Raw genomic sequence first — 20705 nt, 5'->3', positions numbered from 1 at the left:
CAGATATTGAGCCTGCTCCACTTCGAGCTAATCCCACAGTGGCTCAAATTAGGCAACACACAGATGAGAGGACCAAAAGGCACAAGGCCATGTCATGCATTCAGAACTGTGTTTCTGATGTTATCTTCACCAGAATTATGGCTTGTGAGACTCCCAAGCAAGCCTAGGACAAGCTCAGGGAGACGTTTCAAGGCACTGAAAGAACAAGGTAGCAGCAGTTGTTGAATTTGATAAGAGATTTTGAAAATTTGAAGATGAAGGAAGAAAAGACAGTGAAGCAATACTCAAACAGGATAATGGCTATGGTCAACAGCATAAGGTTGCTAGGAGAACAGTTCAGTGAGGCAAGGATTGTGGAGAACGTGCTCTCAACATTGCCTGAAAGATATGAGGCAAAAATCTCATCCTTAGAGGATTCGAGAAACCTGGCAAGCATCTCCTTAACTGAGCTTATCAATGCTTTTTATGCTCAGGAGCAAATGAGAGCCACCAGAATGGAGGAGCACCAGGAGGGTACTTTTCAGGCCAAGGCCAAAGTAGCCTTGAGCACCTCAGCCTATAAAGGTAAGAAAAACTGGAAAAGTAGGCCTAAGCTTGATGCTGCAAGAGGAGAAGATCAACTTTGTAGATTTTGTAAAAGACCTAATCATCCAGAGGCCAGATGCTGGTTCAGACTAGATGCCTTATGTCAACATTGCAAGAAGAAAGGCCATGTTGAAAGGGTCTACAAAGAAAAAGGCATACCTAGGCAGAATCAAGCATAAAACAAGAATGAAGAAGCTAGAGTGGTTGAAGACAGTAGTGACCATTAATAGCAAGTCTTTGCTGTGTCATGTCTAGCTGGTCAAAGCAAAGGCTCAAAAGGGTGGTTGCTTGACAGTGGTTGCACCAACCACATGTCACCAGATGCAGCCATTTTCAAAACCTTGGACAGATCCTGCAAAACCAAGGTGAAAATTGGAAATGGTCAGTTCATCAAGGCTGAAGGAAAGGGAAATGTGCTAATATGCACTTCCACAGGAGACAAGATCATCTCAAATGTGTTACTGGTGCCTGAGATTGACATGAACCTTCTCAGCATTGCTCAGCTACCTGAAAAAGGCTACTCAGTTGTGTTCAAGGGCCAGGAGTGCCAAATCACTGATCCAAGTGGATCAAGTCTCATGAAAGTCACTATGACTGATAAGCGTTTTAAAGTCAACTGGCCAAGTGACTCACACTCAGCATGTGTTGCCTCAACAGAAGAAACCAAGCTGTGGCATCAAAGGCTAGGCCATGCCAACTTCAGGGCAATGAGTCAAATGGTTAATGAAGAACTAGTTGAAAACTTCACCAACTCGGTTGAACATAATGAGGTTTATAAGGTTTGTCAACTTGAAAAATAAGCTAGACTTCCATTTCCAACCAATAAAGCTTGGAGAGCCACAAAGAGACTGCAGCTGGTACACTCAGATGTGTGAGGCCCCATGAGGACTGAATCAGTTAGTGGCAATAGGTACTTCATTCTCTTCATTGATGATTGTACCAGATATTGCTGGATTTATCTTTTGAAGCACAAGTCTGAGGTAGCTCAAGTGTTTATAAAGTTCAAAGCTGCAGTTGAAATAGAAATAGGCTGCAAATTGAAGACCATCAGATCATACAGTGGAGCTGAGTACATCTCAGCTCAGTTCCAAGCTCTATGCAATGATGCTGGTGTCAAACATCAGCTAACTAATGTCTATACACCTCAGTAGACTGGGGTCAGTGAAAGGAAAAATAGAAGTCTTCTAGATATGGCCAGGTGCCTTCTATTTCAGAAGAATTTGCCCAAGACCGTGTGGGCTGAAGCAGTTACCACTGCTGTGTACCTTCAGAATAGGCTACCAACTAAAGCATTGGCTCATAAAACTCCATTTGAGGCATGGTTTGGGCTTAAGCCATCACTGGCTCATTTGAAGGTCTTTGGTTGCCTATATTACAGCCATGTACCAGCTGTGAAGAGGGACAAGTTGTCAAAAAGAGCCAAACCTGGTATTCTGATAGGCTACAGCTCAGTCAAAAAGGGCTATAGGATCTTGGATCCTTCAACAAACAAAGTCCAAGTGAGTAGGGATGTGGTGTTTGATGAGAAGGCATGCTGGAATTGGGAAAGAAATGAACCTGAAGCTATTTCTAAAGAGCTCATAACATATTAGCTTGAATCTGCTCAATATGGTCCTGATATGGATATTGATGATGAACCTGTCATGGGTACAAGAACTCTGGCTGAGATTTATGAGAAGGCTCATGTTGCACAATAAGAACCTAGCTGTTTTGAGAAAGTTGAAGCATATCAAGATTGGAAGCAAGCCGTGATTGATGAAATCAAGATGATTCAAAAGAATCAAACATGGGAGCTAGTAGAGAAGCCTGCCAACAGAAAGACCATTGGTGTCAAATGGGTCTATCAAGCCAAACAAAATACTGATGGCAGTTTGAATAAGCTGAAAACCAGGCTTGTTGTTAAGGGGTTCAGTCAGAGATATGGCCTGGACTACATGGAGACTTTTTCACTAGTAGCCAGGCTAGACACGAGAAGGTTACTAGTTGCTTTGGCTGCACAAAGGCAGTGGATCATTCATCAAATGGATGTTAAGTCTGTATTTCTCAATGGCTTCCTTGAAGAAGAAATCTATGTTGATCAGCCTCAGGGTTTCATTGTCGCTGGTAAAGAACATATGGTGTACAGGCTCAAAAAGGCCTTATATGGCCTGAAACAAGCCCCTAGAGCCTGGTATGCAAGAATTGAAAACTACCTTGTCAGTTTGGGATTTGAGAGAAGCATTAGTGAGCCAACTCTGTATGTCAAAAAGAAACAAGTTAAAACACAACTTATTGTTTCCCTTTATGTTGATGACCTTTTGGTGACAGGAGGAAACCAAATCATATTGGTTGATTTCAAGGCCAAAATGAAGTACATGTGTGAAATGTCTGACCTGGGGCAAATGACCTACTTTTTTGGAATGAAAGTACAACAAACTCAAAATGGAATCTTCTTGGGGCAGAAGACATTTGCAGCAAAAATTCTAAGCAAGTTCTCCATGGAGAATTGTAAGCCAACAAGCACACATATGTTTGTTGGAATGAAGCTATCGAGTCAAGAAGACTATGAGTAGGTCAGTGAATCTGATTATAAAAGTCTTGTTGGTTACTTATTGTATTTGACAGCAACTAGACCAGATATCATGTTTGCTATGAGTATGCTATCAAGGTTTATGCATTGCTACAACAAGCAACACCTTCAAGCAGCAAAGAGGGTGCTCAGGTATATCAAAGGCAACTTCAGCTATGGATTGAAATTTAGTAGGAGTAAAGATCTAAAGCTGATAGGCTACACTGACAGTGATTGGGCTGGTTCAAAAGATGATATGAAAAGTAGTTCTGGTTATGCATTCACCCTTAGCTCAGCAATATTTTGTTAGAGTTCAAAGAAGCAATCGACAATGGCTCAATCCACAGCAGAAGCTGAGTATGTGGCTGTTGCTGGAGCAGTCAATCAAGCCATCTGGCTTAGAAAAATTGTTACTGATCTAAACCTACATCAAGAGGAAGTAACAGAGATTTACTGTGATAACCTGTCTGCTGTTGCAATTGCAAAGAATCCTGTCTTTCATGGTAGAACCAAACATTTCAGCATTAAGTTGCATGTGGTAAGGGAGATGAAACAAGCTCATGAATTAGAGCTGATTCATTGCAATTCAGAAGATCAAATTGCTGATATTTTTACAAAGGCCCTTAACGAGTCTAGGTTCATCAAGCTTAGAAAAGAACTTGGAGTCAGCAGCATGCCAACCAAGGAGGAGTGTTGAAGAACTGGTCAGCATGTAGCACCAAGAAGTTGGCCATGCACACCAAACCATCGAGGAGGAGTAAGATTAAGTGCAGCCACTGCTATCTAGTTCCATTTTGATTCATTTTGTCACTTTAGTTGATGTAATGTTCTTTTGGTTCATTTAGAACTATGTTAGATTCATGATTAATGTATTTTGTTGACATTTTGAGCTGATAAATCAGCTTTACCAAGAGTGCAAGTTAAATTAGCTAGTTTCTATGTAATTTAGTGGTGTTAGGTAGTTGATTAGGTAAAAATCTTGTTTGTATTGACAAGTTTGTCTTGTATATGTAATGGCTATATGCCAATGCTATCTTTTAATGAAAATTATTGAATTTCATTCACTTTTTATGCTCCATTTTCTTTGCTTTCGTTTTCTGTTCTTGTTTTTCTTAGTGAATTTGCTCTTGTTTCTTCACCAAGTCACGAGGCTTGATGCACAAGCTTTCGACTCTGCTTGTTCTGCTTTGGTTCAAACACCAACACTTTCATCTTCAATTTCAAGAAAAACTTCTAACAATCAATTGTTTAAGAATCTATTCATTATTGCACGACCCTTGTCAAACTCTGCCAGCCTGCTATCCATTTCTTCCACAAGCCCTTCTGCAATCCAAAGTCGAACAAGCTTTCTCTCCTTAATTTCCCAATCTTCAGAATATAATGCACAACTGAGGAAACAATGTTGAAGTTTTAGATTCTTCAAACCATCATAACTAAATTGCAGCTACTGGAACACCTCATCTTCTAGTCCATTAATACTTTCTTTGTGTTCAATTAATTCCTTTAGTGCGTTCCTCCATTCAGAAATGTCATCAATGCCCTTCATGCAAGAAGCTATAGTAATTACTCCCAAGGGTAAACCCACACAACTTTCAGCAATTTCTTTTGCAATTGGTTCCACCCCTGGAACATTTAGAATATCCCGACCCACCTTCTCCGAGAACAACTTCCATGACTCTTATTCCACCAAAGGCATCACTTTAATTGCTCTACAACTCATTTTTCGACATACATCAAAAGATCTCATTGTCAAGACTAATTTACTCCTAGTAGATGGCTCAGGAATTCCAATCTTCTCAAAGAAAACCTCTTCCCATATATCGTCCAAGATCACCACAAATTTACTCTTCCGAGACAATGTTTCAAACAGCATCCCTGCCCTTCTTGTTTCACATTCGTCACCACGAAAAGTTACTTTAATTTGACTTGCAATATCCTTCTGTAGCTTAGAAATACTCATCTCCTTGGATGCAGTGATCCAAATCACAATATCGAACTTCTCCCTCTCTTTTAAGAGTTGATTCACTACAGCAAAACAGACTTTTAGCGGCGCTTTTTTTAATCTTTAGCGGCGCTTCTAAGCGCTACTAAAACTTTTTGTGGCGCTTTTGAAAACGCCGCAAAAAAAGCCGCTATAGGCGGCGCCGCAAAAATTGGTGGCGTTTATTAAAAAAAAGCGCAGCTAAAGGCCATGGCCTTTAGCGGCATTTGGAAAAAAAAGCGCCGCTAAAAGTCACGGTCTTTAGCGGCGTTTTTCCCACAAATGCCGCTAATTTTGGCAGATTTGCAATACATTTTTTCCACCAATATTCAGCCTTTCCTGCATTAAAATCCAACCAAATACAACAAATATAGCATAAAATGCAGCCAAAATAGCAAATTTAGCATAAAAAAATACAACTAAAAATATTAATTCTAAATAATACTTTAAATTTAACGAAAGATATATGATGTAATTAATAAAGTATGATTTAAAATATTCTTAGAATAATGTTAAATGTGACAAAGTTAAAAATATTCTTACAACGAGAAAACTAATGTCTAAGATGGCGGCTTTTATGCATTGTTGAAACATCTGCATCATCTCTTTGAAGTCAGTAGTTTGGAGGTCATCGTACTTTTTCCTATGCTCTGCCTCCCTCGCTGCTGCCGCTGCCTCCCTCTCTGCTGCCTCCGCTCTAATTGTTGCTGGAGTTCTTCATATTTTCGTTGAACCTTGGCAATTTGCTCAACTGTGTTCGCTTGCATCTGAGCTATCTGATCTCTTAACCTCTGAACTTGACTTTAGCTTGACTTTTGGAATGCATGTATTCTTTGGGAGCGGATCCAAAATATTGGGTCGGGGTAACACGGATCCTTGAAATCGAACCCGACCGTACCTTTCGGGACCCAAAACTTCAGTGATAATTACATTATCAATGTTCTCAAGATTAACAGAACTATCAGTCGAAGTAGCCGCTTCATATTCCACCTTCTTATCCTTTAGTTTCTCCTAAAAAATCAATTAAAAAGTTAGAAACGAAATATATAATAAAAAGGAATGCAACATAACATTATTTAAAACTACTAATGATGAATTGAATTAAACAATTATAATTAAACATTATAAATATTTAGAATAAATTAAATATTATTAAGTAAATATACCATAATTTCTCCAGCTTCGGATGTCATAGGAGATCCATCTTTTTTCCTATGCGTAATCTCAAAAAGCTGAAGGCGCCTAACTTTTTGTCCAGATTTGACTTCCTACAATATAGTAGTAAAAATATTATTTAATATTAGAAAGTTATTAATATTTGAAAGAATTAATAAAATTTTAATACCTCGGCCTCAGCTTCTGAAGCAAAACTTCTACCTGCCGGGTAATGCGTGAATTTTTGTTTTTGCCTGCTGCTTATTCCAACTCGCTCACGGTCCTACATAATGAAATTATTATTACGTATATAGTAAACACTATATATAAGAGTTTGGAAATACATAATACCTCTCCTTTCTTTGAATTCCAGAATCTAACCGCATCTTCCCATTGGTACCTCAGCATTCCCGGCGGGACATTTCTCAATTTTTCCTCGAGGCTTATGTCTTTCTTAAAATATTGTTTTTTTAAAATGCTTTTATTGTCTCTCCATTTTTTACCCAATGTCTTCTTGATATAATCATCGGAGACCTCTAAAGAAAATCTATCCTAAAAAAACACAAGTTTAGAATGTAAATATGAATGAAACTTAAACCAAAATATTATAAATTACATTCACATTTTGTTACCTTAATATTAGCGAGAGCCTGATTTTTGTTGCTATCAGGCATGTGATGCCATGATTCGTAGTTGATGGGCAACATATTGGCATTTCGTGCTAAAATGCCAATATAGCCTGCTAAAGTCGAGCTTCAGATCCAACAGGCTGGCCATAAGTATTTCTACTTACTTTGACACGGTCGGTAGGATCTAAGTCGTATAAATCACTAAGCAGTGTATGTCCTCGAGCTCTGCGCGTCCCACCATTTTCAGCTGAAAAATGATATACTATTATTATATTAAAATTTACAAATAAATTAATAATAAAAGTCAACACATGTAAAATAAACGTAACATTACTTTGAAATTCTTCAGGCTCGTCAAGTGTCTCTGGCACATTCGAAGATCCAACAACTGTCTGCTGTTCACTATTTCCTTCTTCCGAATTTGGAGTATTCTGGATAATACTTAAACCACGTAATCTTCTTCTACGCATTTTTCCTGCAATACACATAAAATAGTTAAAGTTTTAGTAACAAATTACAACAATAATAGTACATATAAAATAGTCAAATTATATAACATGACCAAGATTAAAATTATAATATTACATATAATTAAAAAAACGTAAAATCTTACTACATCATTATTCGTAAATATCTTCATTCACATCATCTCGAACCCATTGATATTGTGTACTAGTACTAGGGATATTTTCATCTAAGTTTTGTTCTGGAAAAGGTAATGTTTCTGATCTTTCGACAATGTCATCTCTACTTCCATTACCCATGTCAAACAAGTCTCTAGGGGTGTTCCGGAGTACAACATACCAACCCTCATCAGTTGGATCTTTCAAATAAAAACTTGTTTCACTTGAGAGGAAAATACATATGGCTCGTCCATCAATTGTTGTCCAGGTGTGAATCAAGCTAGAAAATTCACCATTGTAAAACCAAATTGATCTTTTTAATTCCTCGAAAGATTAACATCAGCCCAATCACACGAAATAAGATAACTTTCCATCCGCCATAGTAATCCAACTCAATAATGTCGGTAAGAAGTCTGTAATACTCCATATTACCCTCAACCGGATTACTATCCCTAGCTCTAGCATAACTTGTAATTGAAGAATGAACAACAACTCCAGAATTTTGAGTTCTCCTCATTCTCTCGCGATACTTTGTATGAAATCTGTATCCATTGATGAGAAAGGCACTATATCTTTTTATTACTCTGTTCGGACCTTGGGAAAGCCATTTAATTTCGTCATTGACGTCCTTCCCACTCCAAACCTACTGAATCGAAAGTAAATTAAATAATTATAAATGTATTATGTAAAAACATTCTTATTTGATTAACTAAATTTCGCGATTATATGTAACTTATTAACTTTAGTTACATACCGTTTGACTTAACCATTCATGAAAAGATTCTGTGAATAACTTATTAATCTCTCGATGTTGTAATCTTCGAGAGCGTGCACGAGATCCCAAAATTTGTTTGTACTCACTATATTAAAAATAAGTCTAATTGGTTAGAAGATAAACAAATCAAAACGACGAATATGTAAGACAATTTTATAACTTACTTGCGCAACGGTTCAATTGAATCGTGGTGAAAAAGTACATATCAATGTGCTTGTATCCACGATATATCATCTAATTCTACAATTTCAACTTTGCCGATTGGTTCTCCATAACTTTGAAATAAATAAGTTTCGGCCAAGTCATGATCATTAAGCCCAGCATTTCTACTTGGTCTATTCAATCGTGTTTCAGCATCTTCTAAATATCTAGAACAGAAGGTCATGCACTCTTCTGCCAAGTAGCCTTCAGCAACTGATCCTTCTGGATAACGCTTATTGCGACAATATGACTTCAATTTGCTTAGGAACCTAAACACGATATACAATATTTATCAAAAGCTGTAACTAAATGTATAGAGGTGAATGAATGAATACTTGAGAAATAAATTAGCACCTTTCTATAGGATACATCCATCGATAAAAAACCGGTCCACCAAGGATTGCTTCGTGAGGGAGATGGATTACCAAGTGCACCATAATAGTGAAGAAGGAAGGTGGAAAGATCTTCTCTAAATTGCATAAAGTCAAAGCCGCTCGATCCTGTACTTTCTCAAGTTCTTCGACATTCAAAACTTTGCCACAAATAGCTTTCATTATATTGGATAGTTCAATTATACAGGATGTTACATTTTTTGACATACAGCACCGTAAAGCAATTGGGAGTAAATCTTGTATCAAGATGTGGTAATCATGTGATTTAATGAATATAATCTTCGGTCTTTGAAACTCACACATCGAGATATATTTGACGCATACGCATCTGGGACCTTTATATCCTTCAACACCATGCAGAAAACTTCTTTCTCTTTCTTTGACATTGAAAAAATAGAAAGCGACAACCGATATTTCCCATTCGACAATGATTGAGGATGAAGATCACGCGGATTCTCATGTCAACTAAATCAAGTCGGCTCTGAAGATTGTCTTTTGATTTCCCATCGACATTTAAAATTGTCCCAATTATGTTCTCACAGACATTCTTCACAATATGCATGACATCAAGATTGTGGCGTAAATTGTTGTGCTCCTAATAAGGCAACTCAAAAAAAAAACTCATTTTCTTCCACAACTCCGCCTCATTAGGATCATTCTCTTCATCAGATTCATCATCAAATTCATCCCTCGATCTTCTCTTTGTTTGCGTGATAGGTGGTTGATTCATCTTCCCGTAACTAAAGTTGATATCTTTTAACATAAACAAGATTTCAGATCCAGCAGTCTGCTCAGAGCTCCTCTCGTACTCTTCAAGATGCAATCAAATAGAGTCCTCTGAAATCTAAATTTATGATTTTCATCTAACCACCGACGATGGCCCATGTAAGAGAACTTCTTCCTATTATACAACCACTTCGAACAAGTTTGCGCAGCACAACAAGGACAGGCATAACTTCCTTTAGTACTCCAACCCGATAAATTAGCATAAGCCGGGAAATCATTAATTGTCCACAATAAAGCTGCACGTAAATTAAAGTTCTCCTTTCTCAATACATCATGTCTCAACACCCGACCATAATTGTTTTAACTCTTCAATAAGTGGCTGCAAATAGATGTCAATATCATTTCCGGGACCTTTCTCTCCAGGGATAATCATTGATAAAATAAATGAAGATTGCTTCATGCAAATCCATGGAGACAAATTGTAAGGAACAAGCACTACAGGCCAAAATCGTGTCTAAGTACTCATGATTTTAAATGGATTAAAGCCATCAGCTGCTAGCCCAAGCCTTACATTCTGAGGATCGCTTGCAAAGCTTGGAAATTTACTGTCAAATGATTTCCAAGCTAAAGAATCCGCAGGATGTCTTAATAATCCATCATCGGTCCGTTGATCATTATGCCATCTCATAGATTCGGATGTCTTTGAGGACATGAAAAGCCTTTGAAGTCTTGGTATCAGGGGAAAATATCGCAAGACCTTGACTGGCTTCTTTTTTAACTGTGCCCCACCTTCATCCGTATTCACATATTCTGTATTACTATTCATCCAACGAGACTTATCGCAAACATGACAAGATTGTTGGTTTTTCTGATCACCCCAGTACAACATGCAGTCATTTGGGCAACTATGAATTTTATCGTACCCAAGGCCCAAATCTTTTATTAGTCTCTTCATATCTTGACAAGACTGGGGAATTTTTGCAAACGGAAACATCTCTCTTAGAAACTCTAGCAGCATTGTAAAAGAGTTTCCGGTCCACCCTCCCAAACATTTTAAGTGAAATAGACGAATGCAGAAGGACAATTTCGAATATTTTGATCCCTCGTAAAGTTCTTCATTCATTTCATTAAGTAAATTGTAGAACTTAGCCGCTTCTTCATTTGGCTCCTCATTAGGTGCACTTGTTCCCGTTTCGCAAAAAAAATTTCCAGTAAAATTAAAGTCAGGTGGAAACGATTGCTTACCATGACTACGCATATTAAATGCATCCCGCAACATATCTTCCATGTCATCTTGTCTAACATACTGATGGTAATCAGTATCAGAATAAGTCGGATTAATCGTTGAAGAAGTTCCACTAAATGTACACTCTCCATGGAAAATCCATTTGTTATACCCCCGAATAAAGCCATCAACAATTAGATGTTCGTAGACAACTTCACAAAAATGCCAGTAGATGTTGCCACACTTCTTACACGGGAAAAGAATCATATTCTCTTGGCTTGCATTTTGAAATGCAAAATTTAGAAAAGTTTGTACTCCATTTTGATAGGCATTGCTTACCCTTGACAATTTCATCCAACTCCTATCCATTTTGTAGTTCTTGAAATCTAAAGTTCACAACATATTACAGTTACTTAAATGTTCTCAATTGATTTAAATCATATCATTATACTAAATATGAAGTCTCTAATGGGTATAAACTAATTCAGGGCAAGTTAAGAGATTTTCAACTATAGATTTATGTATGATGTAAGTTAAGTAAATTTCGTAAACTTGTTATGTATGATATGATATATATTTAAGTATTATGTAAGTTATGTAAGTTATGATATGATATATATTTATGTAAATTATATATTTATCTAAGTTATATAAGTTATGTAAGTTATGTAAATTATGATATAAAATATATTTAAGTATTATGTAAGTTATGTAAGTTATATATTTATCTAAGTCATATAAGTTATGTACGTTTTGTAAGTTATATAAATTATGATATCAAATATATTTATGTATTATGTAAGTTTTTATTTCACGATGTGGAAAATCACATGGATAATACATATCAAGTATCAAGTATCTACAGGTAAGTAGCGAGATTAAATAATATTTAATTAAATAATATTTATAAAATTATTTTAATTAAGTAATATACATGTCGTTCATTTTTATTTGACAAATCACATGTGCAGTTAAAATAGTCCACACTTAATTTAATTTATGTTTTACAAGTCATCTTTTCTTAAGTACATATTAAAGCACTGTGTGGATATCCGTATTTAGCTTAAAAGCTATGATTTAGTTTGAATAAAAAGTTTAACTTAAATGGTAAAACGGACGATAATATTTGTGATAAAACGGAGAATTTTTTAAGATTCATCATACGCGGCGTTGTTACACCTAGGGAGGATCCAATATATCTTGCAGCTCGATATAAGGCAACCCATCAGGTTTCCAGCCTATATACTTTGAATCTTTAAAATATTTAAATATTAAAATAAAACATTATTAATATAAAAAAATAGTAATTTGAATATAATAATATAAAAAAAGAATCGTAGTTTAATTTTTATAAGTACATTGGAAATAAATATTCAATAGTAAATGAGCTCGATAGAACTTCTTTCAAGTCTGTTTGAATTTTTTAAGATTCATCATACGTGGCGTTGTTACACCTAAGGAGGATCCATTATATCTTGCAGCTCGATATAAGGCAACCCGTCAGGTTTCCAGCCTATATACTTTGAATCTTTAAAATATTTAAATATTAAAATCAAACATTATTAATATAAAAAAATAGTAATTTGAATATAATAATATAAAAAAGAATCGTAGTTTAATTTTATAAGTACATTGGAAATAAATATTCAATAGTAAATGAGCTCGATAGAACTTTTTCAAGTCTTTTGAATTTTTAAGATTCATCATACGTGGCGTTGTTACACCTAGGAGGATCCATTATATCTTGCATTTCGATATAAGGCAACCCGTCGGGTTTCCACCTATATACTTTGAATCTTTAAAATATTTAAATATTAAAATCAAACATTATTAATATAAAAAAATAGTAATTTGAATATAATAATATAAAAAAAGAATCGTAGTTTAATTTTTATAAGTACATTGGAAATAAATATTCAATAGTAAATGAGCTCGATAGAACTTTTTTCATGTCTTTTTGAATTTTTTAAGATTCATCATACGTGGCGTTGTTACACCTAGGGAGGATCCATTATATCTTGCAGCTCGATATAAGGCAACCCGTCAGGTTTCCAGCCTATATACTTTGAATCTTTAAAATATTTAAATATTAAAATCAAACATTATTAACATAAAAAAATAGTAATTTGAATATAATAATATAAAAAAAGAATCGTAGTTTAATTTTTATAAGTAAATTGGAAATACATATTCAATAGTAAATGAGCTCGATAGAACTTTTTTCATGTCTTTTTGAATTTTTTAAGATTCATCATACGTGGCATTGTTACACCTAGGGAGGATCCATTATATCTTCATTTCGATATAAGGCAACCCGTCAGGTTTCCAGCCTATATACTTTGAATCTTTAAAATATTTAAAATAAGGTTGGAGAGAAGGTCATCCATTGTTGTAATTTTAATGGACAAGCAAGCTACACGGTAATAAAATTAATTCATACTTATTCATACTTAAGCTGAATCAAATAATAATTAAGTTGAACCAAATATTTAAAATTAATTTGGTAACAAAATAGTTCTGCTCCAAACAGAACCAGCAATTAAATCTTTACAAAATCGCAACCCCAAAATATTAATTTTTCTAAAATCATCATGATAAAACTATTATTGATTAGAATTTTGAAATAAAACGTACCTTAATAAAACGTACCTGGTCTACTCCACTCTCACCAGCAAACAGAGGCTGGAGTCAAAAAAGTAATATTTGTTAAGTAATTTAAAGTGAAAATGCATAGAAATAAGGAAAAAAACTTAGCAACGAAACCTATACGTACCTAGAACAAATGTCAATGGCTGTGGTGTATTTAGTTGCACCAAATATTAATTCAGGTGCTCGATAGTACCTAGAACAGATGTAAGATTATAAGAGTAGCACCAAATATATTTCAGTTTAAGCAAATATAAAACTTTATCTATATCAGTACCAAATATTAATTGAAGATTAAATGGCAGCTTTAGTTGAACCAATAGTGCAGGAGGAGCGAAGAAGAATCGAAATACATACAACATTAATTCACTAATACGAGACACATGTAAGATTATAAGAGTAGCACCAAATATATTTCAGTTTAAGCAAATATGAAAACTTTATCTATATCAGTACCAAATATTAATTCGAAGATTAAATGGCAGCTTCAGTTGAACCAATAGTTGCAGGGAGCAGCGAGAAGCGATGGCGAAACATATACAACATTAATTCACTAATATAGACACATGGAACTATATCCTAAAAGTCAAAACACAAGGAATTAAAGTATATGTACCATATTTAGTATACAATATAATTTTACTTCATATATGTTACTTCATATAATTATTATAGTAATAATTAAATTTATTAACAATCGTCATTGTACAAAAATAGGGAAGAAAAAATTAGGTGTTGGTTTAAAGCAGTCAAAAAAATATTTTGTACAAAATTAATTCAAATACTAAGTAAATCTTGACAGAATAACCCAAACAAGAAGGAATTATATAACCAACTGCGATGTACAAGAAGTATGAGATAGGCATTTGATACTTGATAAGGATGCTAACAAACTGATACAAAAATTATCAATCTGAATGGCTGATCATTTTTTCATTTGCTCCCTGGAATGCATTAATTTATCAAATTAGATTCAATACACAGAACATAAATGTAAAATTAATTAATAATAAAACTTACTTGCGTCTCAGAAACAGATACAGAAGAATGACCCTGAAAAAGTTTAAAAATTAAATGTCAACAAAATCCAACTGATTTGTATCAAAATAGATCATCTTTAAACTACAACCATCTAAATTGGAAATTGATATAAGGCATAATGTGAGTAATCCTTAGTAAAACTTCATGTCAGTTTTGCGATATAATTCAGTCAAAATAAACTTCTCAACCCAAAAATATGCAGCAGTTGTTGCAAATGTTTTTACATTACATATATTTATAATCCAGTCAAAATAAACTTCATGTCAGTTTTCCTAGATATAGGAAAAGGGATAGAAATGACATCCATATTTAAACATAAGTAAAAGTTTACAAGCTGCAGTGTTTGCAAAAGCTAATCATGAAAATATTGGTCAACAGATTGTTGCAGCACATCAAAATCTTATTGTAAAAGATTGTTGATATTAGCAAGAAGTAAACTTTGGCCTCTAGCCTTAACAAGTAATGTGATAAGAGAAGTTTCCAACATAAGTTAAGTGTTAAAAAAAATCATATGAAAGGAAAAAGAAAATGGGGGAAGCAAATGTTTTAGTCGTTCACATCTGAGCTAAGAATCAAAAGAAGTTTATAAGAAGAAACCCATTGACAGACATTACAGACAATAGGCTAAAAACAAACAGATCTGATAATATGGGTCAAACCATCTAGCCAATGGAACTGATTGGCCAAGAAATTTTCATTAGACGTTTCTAACTTTATGAACTTTGAACAATGGATGAGGACCAGCATTTGCAACCCCATGACACCATGATATTTTACCTAGAAATAAAGATTTAGCAAATTAAATATACATACCTCTTAGAAAGTATAAATTGGATGGAAGAGTCAATTCTAGCAAATTAAATTACACCTGCAAACAATGAACAGCCATGAAATAAAAAAATAATCTAAGGATAAACAAGAATTAAATAAGAATTAAAAACATGATCCATTAACGAATTTCCAAAGCAAAAAGCTATAAATTATTTAAATTAACGATAAAAACCAAATTTATATTATTTTTTATGTATTATGAAATACATAAATAAATTAATAAATCCTTTGGATAATTTCCAAACCCCAAGAAGACCAAACATTTTTTATATTATCTATCGGCATCAATCCTAAGCTTCAAAAAATTTGTGGAGAAATTGACTACCCCATCGAATGTTTAACATCAATTATTCCATTCCTAAATGAAAATGTTGCCATGATCTCTATGTCTATTCTCAAAGTTGAGATTGATGCAATTCATAACAAGACCAAGAAAGCGTTAGACAAGACTTACGAGCTTTCAATGAATCCCCCTACCTCAAGACTCCTCCCTTTATGTCTTAAAAGTTGTATTAATAACTACAATGCCATTCTAGAAAGCAAACAAAGAATCCTTAATGCAATCTCTATGGGTGATGCTAACGAGCTGAGCATGGAGCTAAGCCACAACATGGAGGATGTATTTGCATGCGAGGAGGAGTTCAACAAAGCCAAAATTGAGTTGCCAATAACAGAATTAAATTCATTACTTGTTAAGATAATTACCAACAGTTTGACAATTGATGTTAACATGACCAACGTTTAGAGGAACAACTCATGATAAACAAATTACATTAAACCTAAAAAGTTATAGCATTTTTTATTTGTAACACGCAGGGCTGGAGATAAGAGTTTCAGTTCATAACAAAATAACTGAATACCCCTGCAATGTTGCACCCTTCTTACCTCAACAGTTTCAGTTCATAACAGAGTTGCTTAAACCTAATACATAGATAAGAGTACCTTTAGAACCACAGCTCCACCAGTTAAGGGCCAAAAAGGCAAGTAATTACTATCCATTATGCATTATCAGAGAGGAGCGATTTTTGTTGGGATCTAAAGTCGTGGTGTTCATTATGCATTTCTAATTCTACAAATGAGCCTTTGGGTATAGCTGAATAATTACTATCCATTCTAGATCAAAGAAATGCTTAACAAGCTTGAAACTTTGTGAAGATCTCTCAGAAAAAAATCGAATGTAACTATTAAAAAACTTACAAAGAATTGGGAGGAATTGAATTGAATGGAATGGATTTTGAAAGGGTCAAGAAAAAGCAGCAGATCCGTGGTGGGTCAACGTTTTTGGATGCTTTATTGGAAGGGGAGAGATAAAGAGCAATTTGTTTGGAAATAAAGGAAAAGTTTTCCAGGGCTGCCATTGGAGGATATAATTTTATAGAAATGTAGATTTAATCTTTCGATGTTGCTACGTTAGATGAATGACATAGATCTGAACCACCATATTTAGAGGGTCATACCTCCATGTCCATGTCTTATTAATATGTTTCATACATGGTACTTCAAGGAAAATTAAAAGCCAAAGCAACATGGCCTCAGCATAATCACTCCCAGACTACTATAGCAACTGGACAAATCAGAGCAAAGCTAATGTGCTAAAAACGAGTTGCAAGTTCTCCATGAATAACATTTAATTACACGAATGACAGAGAAGTCAAGAGAAGAAGACGTAAGAAAATTCCAGCACAGACTACATATCAAGAAAAGAAGTGGTTGTTCAAAATAGCAAGTTCAGTCAATTAAGCTTTATTCCCAAACAAAAAAAAAGGCAAGTAATACAGTAACTACACATTAATTTGAAGGGGACTCAAAAACTAACCTTTTCAAACCCACGAAGCATATCACCGTCGACGAGAGGAAAGGGAAAATAGTTAGGGATTTTGGGGATGGGGGAACAGATTAAGGGAAAAAAAGGGGACTTGGGGAAATTGTTAGGGATTTCGGGTTTGGGGATTTAGGGGATGATTTGGGGGAAAAGAAATAGGTGTTTTCTGTTTTAGGGATTTAGGGAATTAAAAAGAGACGAAATGGGGGAAAATGGGGGAAAATGACTTAGCAAAAAACGAAAATGATTTCGGGTAAAGGGCATAAACCTGAGGAGAGAAAAAACGACGCCGTTTCAAATAAGGAAAATTTGTGGCGTTTTCAGCAAAGCGCCGGTAATGAAACCTTTTGCGGCGTTTTTCCGCAAAGCGCCACTAACGCCTCTTTTATCTACACTATAAAACGACGCCGTTCTAATACGATTTGTGGCGTTTATTATAGAAACGCCGCTAAAGCCACTACTATTCAGAGGAGACGAAGCCGTTTTACTCTTAATAATGATATTTTATGGCGTTTTCTGAAAAAACGCCGCTATTTCCTATCTTTTGCGGCATTTTATGTATAAACGCCGCTAATACCTAAATATTTTATAAAAATTGATCAAAATTTAAAACTATATATTTAGAATTTCTTTTAAATTATATCTAAAACTTTAACTTTCATTTAATACACATTTTAAAATACATATTATGTATGCATATAAATTAATTAAATAAAAACATGATGCTATTTATATCAATATAATGTGTAAATATTTTACAAGATCTAGATCAAATTACAGTTCATGTACACAATTGCACACTAAACCACTTTTCATCTTAGCTATTTGGGATTTAACATTTATCTTCTAAATTAAAATTCAAAATTATACTCTAAATTTGAAACCCTAAACCTGAGACTCTAAACCCTAAACCTTAGACCACAAACACAAAATCCTTAACCCTAAACTTTAAACCCCAAAACCATTAACCCCTAACCAACCATAAGTACTCCTAGATCATAAAGCCCAAACTATAAACTCTAAAAATTGTTAACCCTAAACCATAATCGTAGACATATTTTTGGGAATTCGTGTGGCCAATGTTAGTGTAGTACAAATTAAAACACATATATGTTTATATTATTATATTAAATAATATGAGTATGTACAAAATAGCATGAATCTTAGTAAAATCCGAATGTTCTTCAGTTAATTTCTAGCTAATAGTATCATTTCCTTAAACCCTTAACCTAAACTTACACCCTAAAAATATAGAATCTTAATATATATTACAAGTTTTAATATATATATATATATATAACAAGGGACAAAAGTAATTAAAATAGAATCTTAATGCTTACCAAAACCCTAAAATAAATTAATTTTTTATCATTAATCATAACCTAATAGCATAACCCCTAAAACCATGAATATTAATATTAATTCGACCTTAAACCCTAAAACACAGTAAACCCCAAACTCAAAGTACTCTAATTAAAACATAAATCCATAACCCAAAATAATAAACATTATATCATAAACCCTAAAACTCTAAATTAACCTTAAAATTCATAACCTTAATTCACATTTTGCGGCGTTTTAAAAACAAAAGCCGCTAATTCCCCTATAGCTAACTAATGGACGGCGCCGTTTTGCTCAACACTTCTGCGGCGTTTTTAGAAAAATGCCGCTAGTACTTCACCCATTGCGGTGCTTTTACAAAAACGCCGCTAATGCTTGAACTTTTTGCGGCGTTTTACGAGAAACGCCGCTAATGCCTCAATAGCTCACCTACACACGGCGCCGTTTTGCTCAATACTTTTGCGACGTTTGTAGAAACCGCGGCTAATGCGTCACCTATTGCGGTGCTAATGCTTGAAGTTATAGCGGCGTTTTTGGTAAAACGCCGCTAATGCCTCAAAAGAGCTCACAAACATACGGCACCGTTTTGCTCAACACTTTTGCGGCGTTTTTTGACAACCACCGCTAATGTGTCAGCCATTGCGGCGTTTTTTTATAAACGCCTCTAATGCTTTATTTTTTGCGGCGTTTTCTACATAAGCGCCACTAATAGTGATCTTTTGCGGCGTTTTTTTGACAAACGCCACTATAGCTCTGATCTATAGCGGCGTTTTTGTTCAAACGCCACTGATGTACATATTTTGCGGTGTTTTTTGTCCAAACGCCGCTAAAAGCCTATTTTGCTGTAGTGATTGTTTATAAGTTTCATGATATGCTTGTTTTCCCCACACCACCCCTCCCCCAAACTCCAATCTTTCCAACCTCATCATCCATCAAGCACTTCCAAATCTCTTGCATACAGGCCTTTGTACCTTCACCTGATAATTTTCTTGTCGACAAAACCTGTCCAATCCATTGAGGACTGTCAACCACCAAACCTTCCTCAAATTTGCCTTGTTGAATAAGTTCCTCAACTTCTCTTGTCCTCTTTAACACATCGTCTGCATGAAATCCATGTGTAACAGTACTGCTTTCACCGATTCGTTCATTAAGGTTTTGAACTTCGCCATTGATTCTTTCGACATTTTCCAACCATATCTGGAATTCCATCTTGAGTTTCTTTCTTGGCTGCAGCTCTGCGTTCATTCTAAAATCCGTATCTTCCTTCACACCATTCAATTCTTTCAATTTTCTATTCAGGTCTTTCACATGCGGTTCAAGGCTTCTGTGATTGTCCAAGCGTTTATCAATCTTATTCAGAAGAAAGTCCATGGCTTTCAGTTAAGAGTACTGCAAAACATGTAATATGTTAGAAACCAAATAATAATACTGCATAGTCAGTTGTACAACATGGCTAAAACAAAAAACATAATCTTTTTAACAGATTCCGCAAGAAATTTCACAAGGTATTTTTACTTAATTGATACTTAAAATTTTCTTCTTATTGGTAATCACTGTAGGTTGGACAATCAATAGAACGGTGGGGCATGTCATAAAAATTGATTATAATCATTTTAATTTTTTGTTAATGAAATAATGAATTTAGAATAAATTTCATATTTTAAAATGATTATAAATAATAAAATTATTTGTTTTTAGAAAAGTTATTTTACTGTTTTCGAAATTAATATACATAATTAGTAAAATATATATATTTTAGAATGAATCTGAACCATGTTCAGATTCATTGTATACTTGAAATAAAAATCATAAAATTAAAAAATATAAAATATAAAAAATTAGAAAATGGAAATTTTATAAAATACATGAGTTTATTTTTTTAAAAATAGTTATTTTGAAATTATAAAAGTAGTAAAAAACATTCAGAATCAACCTCCACAACTCATCATTTTAGTTACATACACTCACCATGAACATGGCAACATAAGTAATTGCAAGCATGAAAATGAAATTATAGTATGTTGCAGTTTAAGAGGTTTGAAAGAAGAATCAATATATCAACTTGTTGGATGGGTGATGATGAGCAGAAATGAATTTCTTAATAATATGATGCTAAACTGTTAGAAAAGAGCCACTCCAAAAGAAACAGGTGCGAAAGCCATTGATACGACAAAGGAAATACTT

General features: G+C 34.4%; 1 pseudogene; it reads right to left on the bottom strand.

The window, feature by feature from the left end:
- Positions 1-4373: 4373 nt before the first annotated feature.
- Positions 4374-20005, bottom strand: LOC108472114 (disease resistance protein RFL1-like; annotated as a pseudogene).
- Between the last annotated feature and the right edge of the window lie 700 nt (positions 20006-20705).

This window comes from Gossypium arboreum, chromosome 11, assembly GCF_025698485.1.
Source record: "Gossypium arboreum isolate Shixiya-1 chromosome 11, ASM2569848v2, whole genome shotgun sequence".
Lineage (NCBI taxonomy): Eukaryota > Viridiplantae > Streptophyta > Magnoliopsida > Malvales > Malvaceae > Gossypium > Gossypium arboreum.
The sequence above is the reverse complement of the archived record's forward strand: the minus strand, read 5'-3'. Positions and strand labels throughout refer to the sequence as shown.